The sequence below is a fragment of the Carya illinoinensis genome, chromosome 3, assembly GCF_018687715.1.
Source record: "Carya illinoinensis cultivar Pawnee chromosome 3, C.illinoinensisPawnee_v1, whole genome shotgun sequence".
NCBI classification, from domain to species: Eukaryota; Viridiplantae; Streptophyta; class Magnoliopsida; order Fagales; family Juglandaceae; genus Carya; species Carya illinoinensis.
This window is the reverse complement of record NC_056754.1, coordinates 35,617,651-35,629,313: the sequence shown is the minus strand read 5'-3', so window position 1 is coordinate 35,629,313 and position 11,663 is coordinate 35,617,651.

Sequence of the window (11,663 nt, the reverse complement as noted above, 5' to 3'; positions counted from 1 at the left end):
ATCCAGTTTTCATCCATGTGATACGCTACGAAAGACACGACTTGGGCTTATTGTTATTGAAGGCCTTGGACTTATTTATTTCATTTAAAGAGCTTATTTTATTAGTTTAGAATAAGTGGGCTTGAGGATGTCAGCCTACACATATGTCTTATTTCTAATGAACTAGCGTTTTTGGGAAGGCCTTGTATTTTGGCCAAGGGCATATTTGAAAAGTTATTATTTAAAGTGAACTAGGGTTTTAGAAGTACTGTAGCTGGACACTGTTCACGCTCCAGTACCCGCAACTCACTTAGGGTTTTGGAGATTGTTATTTAAACCATTTGTAGCCTCATTTGAGAAGGTAAGACATTATTAAAAATAATGAATTTTATTCATTGTGAGTTGAATTTATCTCCTCTTGTTCTTGATTGAATGTTTGAACTTTTCAAAGGTTCACAACCTTTGTGGTGTTCCTCTTTTGTAATCTGGGTTCTTGTGACGGGTTCTTCAACGGGTCTAGATTTTCATATTATCTAGGTTCTTCAAATAATTTCTCATCGGGTCTAGATTCCTCCATCCAATAGACTTGATATTCGCTTTCTTGGGTTTGTTTTTCCGATATTGTTGTTGGGTCTCAAAGCGAGTCGATTAGGGTTCACATCATTTGGTATTCTGAGCTCAGTTTCCCATCAGGTCTAATTATATCTTTTATTTATATCACCTTTAATTTTAGGGCTTCATTATTCTAGGGTTGCAAAAAAAAAAAAATGTTGTAGAAGTTTATTTTTCCTAGGGCTGCCAAATTACTCTATCATTTTGGTTTGGTGTTCATCATCATAGGGTGGCTAAATTCCTTGTTTGAAGGCTACTAAAATTTGCACCATCTAGGGTTTGAAATTTCTAGGGTTTCATTGATTCCCTTCTATTTTCTTGACAATTTTTATGTGTGAATTCAATTGCTTGATTATCACAATTGAATATTTCTGTCTGTGGTTGACGTGTCAAGAAAAGAAAAGAAAAGAAAAGAAAAGGAAAAGAAAAAAAAAACCTGAATTTTTTTATTTTTATTGAGCCTTATCATCAAAGGGGCTGCATATATCATTATAATTGGTATCTTGTCTTGTGAATTACTCTTTCCCTCGTATCATTTCCTTGAGTCTCATGTCATTTTGTTATTTCTGTGTTTTCTTTTGTTCTTGTTTCTTGGACCTAATTACTCGTTGGGATAAAACAAGGTTGTATTGTCTTGATTGAGTTCAATTAGTTCTTAAAGAATTTGAGTGGGAAAACTCTTGAGGTCAAAGGCAAGAGAGTGAGAGATCATTATTAGAAAAATCCAATTAAGAGTGAAACACGAGTGGACTGCCATATATTCGAGTGTAAACACGTAAGGGAGGGTATGAGGTCTTTTTTCCAATCACATTCTTTTTTGTGCAGAGCATACGACATCTCATAAAAATGACTCATCACAAAAGGGGATAGTAGATAACTCATTCTGTGTATTGCAATCCATGCAACAAAAGTTTGAACGGTTGAATTTGGCTTTGGGGGAAGTGAGAGATAGGATGGATCAAGGAGGTGTATTGATTAGAAATCTACAAACTGGGAGAGATAGGAGACGTGAGCCTAGTATTGAACATGAGTATATAAGCATACGTATGATAAGAATGAAGAGTATAGTGAGTGTCTTGTTATCAGGCATGCTTCCAATACAGAATTTAAGATGGATGATATAGAGTAGCAGAGAGAGAATATTTTTCATACTAGATGCCACATCAACAACAAGGTATGTAGTGTGATGATTGATAGGGAAGTTGTACTAATTTCGCTAGCACTACTTTAGTTGAGAAATTGGATTTACCTACCTTGAAACACCCTAGACCATACAAGTTATAGTGGTTGAATGATTGTGGGGAGGTTAGGGTAAATAAGCAAGTGCTAGTCTCTTTTTCAATTGGGGAGTATAAGGATGAGGTACTTTGTGATGTAATGCCTATGCATGCTGGCAATATTTTGTTTGGGGAGGTCGTGGCAGTGTGATAAGAGAGTGATCGATGATGGGTTTAGAAACATGTACAATTTTGAAAAGGATGGAAAAACAATCAAACTTGCTCCTTTAACTCCAACACAAGTCCATGAGAACCAACTGAAGTTGAAAAGTAAGGTTGACCAAAAAAAGAAAGAGTGAAAGTGAGGTTGATCAAAAAAGAATGAAAGAAATTGAGATTAATAAAAAAAGAAAGAGTGAAAGTGAAGTTGATAAAAAAAAGAAAGAGGGAGACTGATATTAATCAAAAGAGAGAGAGTAAAAAGTGACGTTGAGCGAAAAAGAAAGAGTGGGAGTGAGATTGAAAAAGAAAGAAATATTGGGGCAGAAAATGAGAGAGAGGCAAAAGAAATGAGAGTGAGGTTGACACTTCAAGAAAAAAAGAGGGTGAAAAGAAAAGCAAAAGTGAAGAAAGTGAGAGAAAAACAAAAAGAGAAGTGAGTTTTTATGCTAAGGTGAGGTTTTATACTAACGAATTTAATGACTCTTTGCCTAGTGTTGTTGTTTCTTTGTTGCTGGGCTATGAGATCATGATTCCTACTGGTGTGTTTAGTGGATTGCCACCTATTAGAGAGATAGAGTATTACATTGATTTTGTGCCAGGTGCGACAATTGCTAACCAACCCCTCTTTGAAGAATATGGGTCCTTGACACCCTTGAAGAAACATGGTAAGTTGTTGACTAGAATGCATGCTAAGTGGGAGGAATGTATTGAGACTTTTCCTCATGTAATCAAATACAAGCATGGTTTAAACGGTTGAATTTGGGGGAAGTGTGAGATAGGATGGATCGACGAGGTGTATTGATTAGAAATCTCCAAACTGGGAGAGATAGGAGACGTGAGCCTAGTATTGAACATGAGTATAAGAATACGTATGATAAGAATGAAGAGTATGGTGAGTCTCTTGTTGTCAGGCGTGCTCCCAATACAGAATTTAAGATGGATGATATAGAGCAGCATAGAAAGAATATTTTTCATACTAGATGCCACATCAACAACAAGGTATGTAGTATGATCATTGATGGGGGAAGTTGTACTAATGTTGTTAGCACTACTTTAGTTGGGAAATTGGATTTACCTATCTTGAAACACCCTAGACCATACAAGTTGCAGTAGTTGAATGATTGTGGGGAGATTAGGGTAAATAAGCAAGTGCTAGTTTCTTTTTCAATTGGGGAGTATAAGGATGAGGTACTTTATGATGTAGTGCCTATGCATGTTGGCCATATTTTGTTGGGGAGGTCGTGGCAGTGTGATAGGAGAGTGATCTATGATGGGTTTAGAAACATGTATAGTTTTGAAAATGATGAAAAAACAATCAAACTTGCTCCTTTAACTCCAACACAAGTCCATGAGGACCAACTAAAGTTAAAAAGTAAGGTTGATTAAAAAAAGAAAGAGTAAAAGTGAGGTTGATCATAAAAGAATGAAAGAAATTGAGATTAATAAAAAAAGAAAAAGTGAAAGTGAAGTTCATAAAAAAAGAAAGAGGGAGGCTGAGATTGATCAAAAGTGAGAGAGTAAAAGTGAGGTTGAGCGAAAAAGAAAGAGTGGGAGTGAGATTGAAAAAGAAAGAAATATTGAGGTAGAAAATGAGAGAGAGAGAGAGAGAGAGAGAGAGAGAGAGAGAAGAAATGAGAGTGAGTTTGAAACCTCAAGAAAAAAAGAGGGTGAAAAGAAAAGCAAGAGTAAAGAAAGTGAGAGAAAAACAAAAAGAGAAGTGAGTTTTTAAGCTAAGGCGAGATTTTATACTAACGAATTTAATGACTCTTTGCCTAGTTTTGTTGTTTATTTGTTGCAGGGCTATGAGATCATGATTCTTACTGGTGTGTTTAGTGGATTGCTGACTCGGTTTCGAATGTGCTTCCAAGTGTAGAAGTGTCAAGTTGTATCAAGGATAAGTCCAGGATCGTATTCCACAGGGACAAAGGGTTTTATCAAAGCATATAAGAGATTTGCGAGTAACAAATGAATCGAGTATGAGAGATGAAAATAAAAATAAAATGCAATGCAAAAAGATAATCAAAGTTGAAATTAGTGTTTCTAATAAAAAAACAAATTAACGAACACTTGGGTTGGGTATGAGACTCTCTTTATTTCGGATTCTAGATAATTTTCTCGATTAACAATCCAATCAAGGCATTGATAAACGGAAAATAAAAAGTTATGCTCAAGTTTTTGTAATATTTTTTTTTCTAAGGGATTATCTACTTTACTAGCCAAATACACATTAACAATCAATCGAGAGAAGCCTTGATAATTTTCAAACTTTTGTTGTGCCTTACGTCAACAACAAAACAAGAGCAAGAGCCACAATCTATTTTCAATTCAAATCCGACTAGTAAGATAGAGAAATCATCATTTATCGACAAAATATTGCACTATACTAGAATCCAAAACAAATCAAATCTCGTTCCACAACCCAAGTCTTAGAAATTAGTTACCCATGGTATGTCTATCAGCAAAAGTAATTCTAAGTATAGCCATCGCTACCGAAAACATCCAAATCCACCAAATGAGGAGTCTAAAAATCAAATACTAAACTAAACTAAACTAAATCCACCGAACAACCAATCTCGGCAAAAGAAATGAAAAAGAAAACTGAATCTAATGCTCTACCAAAGACGCAGAAATGAAAAGTAAAAAAATCAAAGAAGCTTCCTGCACTCTAACGTGACCCACAGAAGAAAAAAAATAAAAACCAACGGAAGAGAGAAAAAAAAAACAATAATCCAGCTGCCAAGGTCTGGAACGGAGAAGGAAAAAAAAATATTGACGATAAAAACTACTAACACCGAAAGTAAAGTAAAGAAAATGGCATGACGAAAAATAAACTTGCAAACTCCAAACGATGAACACGAACGAGAGAAAGGAAAAAAGAAATGCTCAACGCTACAACCGAAAAGAATAAAAACTAAAGATGAGAAGTAAAAACTATAGAACTGAATGAAAAATAAATGATTGAACGAAAATAAATAAGCAGCCACCGACTTCCTCTGCTTCTCTAAAGAAAATGAAGCAAAAAAAGAGAGTTCCGTCTAAAAAAACTAGGAAATACAACTTAACTCCAGATGCCAAAAACGGAAAGAAGTATAAATAAAAAAATGCTAAACGAAAGAAGAAGAGATAAAAACCAACTCAAAAAAAAAATATACAGATGCTGAACTGAAGAACATTCAAAACGCCAAATGAAAAAGAAGAAGAAAAAAGTAAACCTCCCGTCTGCAACGTAAAGAAAAGAAAATGAGTGTTCAAATAAGCTTCAAGCCCCCAGTTTTATGAGGTCTGTAAGCTTACAGCCAGCTCAAAAGAATAACAAAAAAAAAATGATAAAGAAAAAAAAGAGAGTTGGAGCCCCGTAGACCATGTGCATGGTTTTGTTTTTGGTCCAGCACATGATTCTGTTGCTTTCTTGCGTGCTATCTGCTGTGTTTGTTGATTTGTTTCCCTTCCATCCGTGAGTTCCAGCATCCTACCATGTTCAGGCCATGTTCAGCAAAGTAAAGAGAGAATCAAGTTGTCGCCCAGCCATGTGCTTGGTTTTGCTGCTTTCCATCCGTGAGTGATGATGCTCCCAAGTTTTCTGCATGTGTGAGCTGCTGTGGTCCCAACTTTTCTGCATGTGTGAGTGGCTCGTTGTGAGTTGCTGTTTTGATGCATGTGTGAGCTTCAGTTCTGCTTTCAACCTCACGCCGACTACCACTTAGCTCAAACTAAGGAAAAAACAATAAAATAAAATAACTGAAGAGAGGGCCTCCTACGGTCTGTACCTCAACAGCCAAAAGAAAGAAAAATAGAAAAATAACAAAAGAAACCCAGATGATCTCTCTCTCAATCTCTCGAAGCCTAGCACTCCCAGCAAAGGTTCCTGTCTAGCTACTAGCAAGCCCATCAAGCCTGATATTGAAGAAATGTTTAGTCTCAAAATTCATCTACTCTTCTTCTCACATTCTTCCACACCTCGCTCTTTGGGCTTTTCTCGATGCTTCCATTTCTCTTCCAAACCTTTCCTGTTATAAGAGGAATAAAATTGAAATATTTATTTTCATGTGAAATAATTACATTATAAATCTTCAAAAGCACTAAGAATATCAGAATTATCAATTGACTCAAGTATTGTGATCTATTGCATAATTAAGTACTAAAATCATTTTTTTATTAAACAATTTATTCACTTAAGTAACTTAATCATGCAATTTTAGCGCTTCATCAATTGCCACCTATTAGAGAGATTGAGCATTACATTGATTTTGTGCTGAGTGCGACAATTGCTAACCAACCTCTCTTTGAAGAACATGGGTCCTTGACACACTTGAAGAAACATGGTAAGTTGTTGACTAGAATGCATGCTAAGTGGGAGGAATGTATTGAGACTTGATTACGCCCAAAGAATAATGCGGTAGTTGTAGCATAGCTTTGGGTTGTCGATTCCACAGGGAGACAAATTAAAAGAATAACAAGAGGGACAAAGAAATTAAAGGAAAATATTAAATAAGTAATGGAGAACAAAGATTAATTTGAAATGTAAATTAAAATGAAACAAAGTGATTAACGGAAAAAGCACTCAAATTTTACGACGGTAGAGTGTCGGGAATCCCTTGCACAAATTCGGTATTTTAATTATTCTTAATTCATTGGATAACTCAATTAGGAACTCAATTTACGAAATTTCCAATCGGAAGGTATAGATTTATAAACAAAAATTAAATCAAATATAACACTTTGAAAAATCATTCACCACTTTTAAGATACGTAAATTACTACCCCTATTGAGAAAATCCAATGACAACAATATACTCAGGGAGCGATATTGCAGCAAAAAACTAAATCAATATAGATAAATAATTGATCCAAACATAATCAAAGAACTAATCCATTCAATAGAAAAAGCATGACTGAATCTATAAACAGAATAAACTCTATGATTATTCAGAGAAGAAAACATCAACGATGAATTGAGAATGATAAAACAAAAGACTTTTAGCAATTGAAAATCAAATACATGAATTAAGAATAAATTATGAATACCATCTAATGTGCAAGTTCATCTCTAACCCTACTTGAGAATTTAGTCACCCATAAATATACTGGACAACAAAAATCTCCCGCAAAAACTGAAGCGAACAGTGACCATAGAAGTGATTTTCTCCTCTCTTCAGATTTGCCTCTTGTGCCTCCTCCTCCTCTCATCGTGGTAATGATATGCTTATATAGGGTAGGAAAGAAACCCTAATGTCCTCTTAATTTTCGCACAAAGAAATTGCCTAAATTTTAAGACTTATCTTGACAGCCACGTATGCCCTTCAAGAGCACGAATTTGGAAATCATTATTAGAGACAAAGTTATAGCTCTTTAAGATAAATTTCTAATGCATCAAGAATCACATCAATCCGATATGTGAGTAAAAAGATAAAGTTAAAAGACTAAAATATGTCCAGACAATCTCCTAGCGAATTTCAGACTTGGACTTCTTGTGGTTTCATTTTGTGATTTTTTTTCTTTTTCTTTTCTTTCAAATTGCTCTCAAACCCCATAAATTTTCTCTTTTAAATTTGACTGGGCTTGACTTGCTCTTTTATAAACTCTTAAATTAGACATAAAAAAACTCTTTAAGAGTATCCCAACATAAATAGAAATTCAATTTAAGAATACACATTAATTCCTATGATTTCTATTTACATTTTAACATTTTAGTCCAATAATAGGGTATTTAGAGTGTACTTTCCCACACTCATCACACCCCCCAACTTACTTATTGCTAGTCCCTAGCAATTTTAATGTCAAAATAACGAAAGAGACCAAAGAAAATCACACATAATGGCCATCAAGTCACACTTTCCAAATTCACATATCAAAATAATCTAAGGAATCCAATAACCCATCAAGATCAATCTACCTATAGTAATCCACAGAGTGTGTGTGTGTTCTCCAAGCCATAACCTTCTTACTACTAACCTTGACACATGCAACATCAAGAACGTCTCAAGCAAAATGTTCAACTCCATAATTCACAGGTATAATAGTGTTTTGTGTAAGGGCTCTCTCTATGGAGTTGATAATGGGTGTATACACACTCTCATGGAAAATTAGGCAATTATGTATAAGTAACAAGCAAACATTGATCTTATGATAGGAACATTAACAAATGAGACTTCTAATAGTCTTTCCAACAGCTTACTTAAGATCAGAACAGTCAACACAAAATGTTGTAATGTGGCTTGGTTTCGGGGCTATATGAAAAAAAAGGATGAAAAGGATTTAAAAACTTCCAAATACATACAAAGGGAATTTTATTAAATATCTCAGTAGACCACACTTCTCACTTGATGTACTCTCCAACTTTTCAAATCATCAAATAATAATGCTTTTCCTTCTTTTTCCTCTTTTTTTTTTCAACAATTTGATGGACAAACACATGCCACTTTTGTATTCTTTCTATCTTGATTACGCCCAAAGAATAACGCGGTAGTTGTAGCACAGGTTTGGGGTGTCGATTCCACAGGGAGACAAATTAAAAGAATAGCAAGAGGAACAAAGAAACTAAAGAAAAATATTAAATAAGTAATAGAGAACAAAGATTAATTTTAAATGTAAATTCAAGTGAAGCAAAGTGATTAACAGAAAAAGTACTCAAATTTGACAAACAGTAGAGCGTCGGGAATCCCTTGCACAAATATGGTATTTTAATTATTCTTAATTCATTGGATAACTCAATTAGGAACTCAATTCCCACAATTCCCAATCGGAAGGTATAGATTTATAAACCAGACTTAAATAAAATGTAACCCTTTGAAAAAACATTCACAACTTTTAAAAAACGTGAATTACTACCCCTATTGATAAAATCTAATGACGACAATATACTCAGGAAGCGATATTGCAGAAAAAAAAAACTAAATCAATATAGATAAATAATTGATCCAAACATAATCAAAGAACTAATCCATTCAATAGAAAAAGCATGACTGAATCCATAAACATAATAAATTCTATGATTATTCGGAGAACAAAACATCAATGATGAATTGAGAATGATAAAACAAAAGAGTTTTAGCAATTGAAAATCAAATACATGAATTAAGAAAAATTAGAAATACCATCTAATGTGCAAGTTCATCCCTAACCCTACTAGAGAATTTAGTTACCCATAAATATACTGGACAACAAAAATCTCTAGAGAAAACTGAAGCGAACAGTGGCCATGGAAGTGATGTTCTCCTCTCTTCAGATTTTCCTCTTGTGCCTCTTCCTCCCCTTCCATTTCATGCTAATGATATGCTTATATAGGGTAGGAAAGAAATCCTAATGTCCTCTTAATTTCCGCATAAAAAAATTGCCTAAATTTTAAGACATATCTTGGCAGACACGTACGGCCTTCAGGAATTCGAATTTGGAAATCTTTATTAGAGGCAAGGTTATAGCCCTTTAAGATGGCTTTCTAATGCATCAAGAATCGTATCAATCCGATATGTGAGTAAAAAGATACCATCAAAAGACTAAAGTATATCTAGACTGTCTCCTAGCGAATTTTGGACTTGGACTTCTTGTGGTTTCATTTTGTGATTTTTTTTCTTTTTCTTTTCTTCCAAATTGCTCTCAAACCCCATGAATGTCCTCCTTTGAATTTGACTGGGCTTGACTTTCTCTTTTATAAACTCTGAAATTAGACAAAAAAATTGTTTAGGAGTATCCCAACGTAAATAGAAATTCAATTTAAGAATACACATTAATTCCTATGATTTCTATTTACATTTTAGCATTTTAGTCCAATAATAGGGTATATAGAGTGCACTTTCGTACACTCATCACACCCCCCAACTTACTCCTTGCTAGTCCCTAGCAATTTTCATGTCAAAACAACGAAAGAGACCAAAGAAAATCACACATAAAGGCCATCAAGTCACACGTTCCAGATTCACATATCAAAACAATCTAAGGAATCCAATAATCCATCAAGATCAATCCACCTATAGCAATCCACAGAGTGTGTGTGTGTTCTCCAAGCCATAACCATTGTACACTAACCTTGACACATGCAATATCAAGAACATCTTAAGCAAAATGTTCAACTCCATAATTCACGGGTATAATAGTGTTTCGTGTAAAGGCTCTCTCTATGGAGTTGACAATGGGTGTATACACACTCTCATGGAAAATTAGGCAATTATGTACAAGCAACAAGCAAACATTGATCTTATGATAGGAACGCTAACAAATCAGACTTCCATCAATCTTTCCAATAGCTTACTTAGAATCAGAATGATCAACACAAAAGGTTGTAATGTGGCTTGGTTTTGGGCTTCTAGAAAAAAAAAATAAAAAAAATAAAAAAAAAAAGATGAAAGGGATTCAAAAACTTCCAAGTACATACAAAGGAAATTTTATTAAATATCTTAATAGACCACACTTCTCACTTGATATACTCTCCAACTTTTCAGATCATCAAATAATAATGCTTTTCCTTCTTCTTCCTCTTTTTTTTGTTTTCAACAATTTGATGGACAAACACATGCCACTTTTGTATTATTTCCATCTCTACCAACTTCTTTTTTTTTTTTTTTTGGAGCTCACTCAATTGAACACTTTGCAACTTGTACTCTTCTCTTTTTTCTATCGTCTTCTTCTTCTTCTTAATTGAAAATGATAAAATTAAAGAAAGAAAATAAAAATTCCACACCTAGTATACACTTGGAAGTAAAAAGGGTAAGAAAATCTTTGTATAGGTTATACTCCAATGTGGAGAGGCATGGATGATATGGACATATGAAAAGAAAAAGCTACAAGTGTTTATTGGCTAAAAGTTGGCTACTAGGGGTCTATGATGGAAAGGATAGTTTGAAAGGCTCAAACGTTAATCCTAAGTTGACCTTCGTCATATCCCAAGTATATCCACCATTGTACCGCAAACCATGTAATGATATTCTCAAAAGAAGTGCCTAATTCAACAAATCAATGAATGCTTATCACAATTTACTGCATTTGTATGCTCTCAATCTTCTCCAAACTCACATGAATACTTAAGCAAAAGAGTTCTCTAGCTACATGTGTCAAATCACCATCTTACCACAAAACTTGGATAAGTGCATTAAAGATTCTGTGAATGTTTCAGCAAAAAATGATTTGGTGGGTTTGGTGAATTCACAAAGATGGCTATGAATGAGAATGAGTACACATGTGAAAATGATGCACGTGTGATGCAAATTAAAAAAAAATTGACACATGAAAATATGCCACAGAGTTCCAACAAGTATTTTAAATACTGAATTTGCACCACCACCCCCCAACTTAAATGAAACATTGTCCTCAATGTTTAAGAATCAAAATTGAATGGGGAGTAACTGAAAATGGTAGAATACACCTGATGAGTGACGTGGGTAGCTCCCTAAACACCAAAGATGGTAATCTAAAATGACGAAATGAAACTATCCTACAATCAAAAACAAAGAAAACAACAGTAAACAAAAAGGAAAAGAAAGAAAATAAGAAAAAACAAAAACAAAACAAAGCAAAACAAAATAAATAAAGAAACACATACCTTGGTGGTGTGGTCAAGGTTGATAGATTGGATCCACAAGTGGAATGTCTTCCACTTCCGGAACTTGTCTATCAATTAATATTTTAAGGCGTTGACCATTT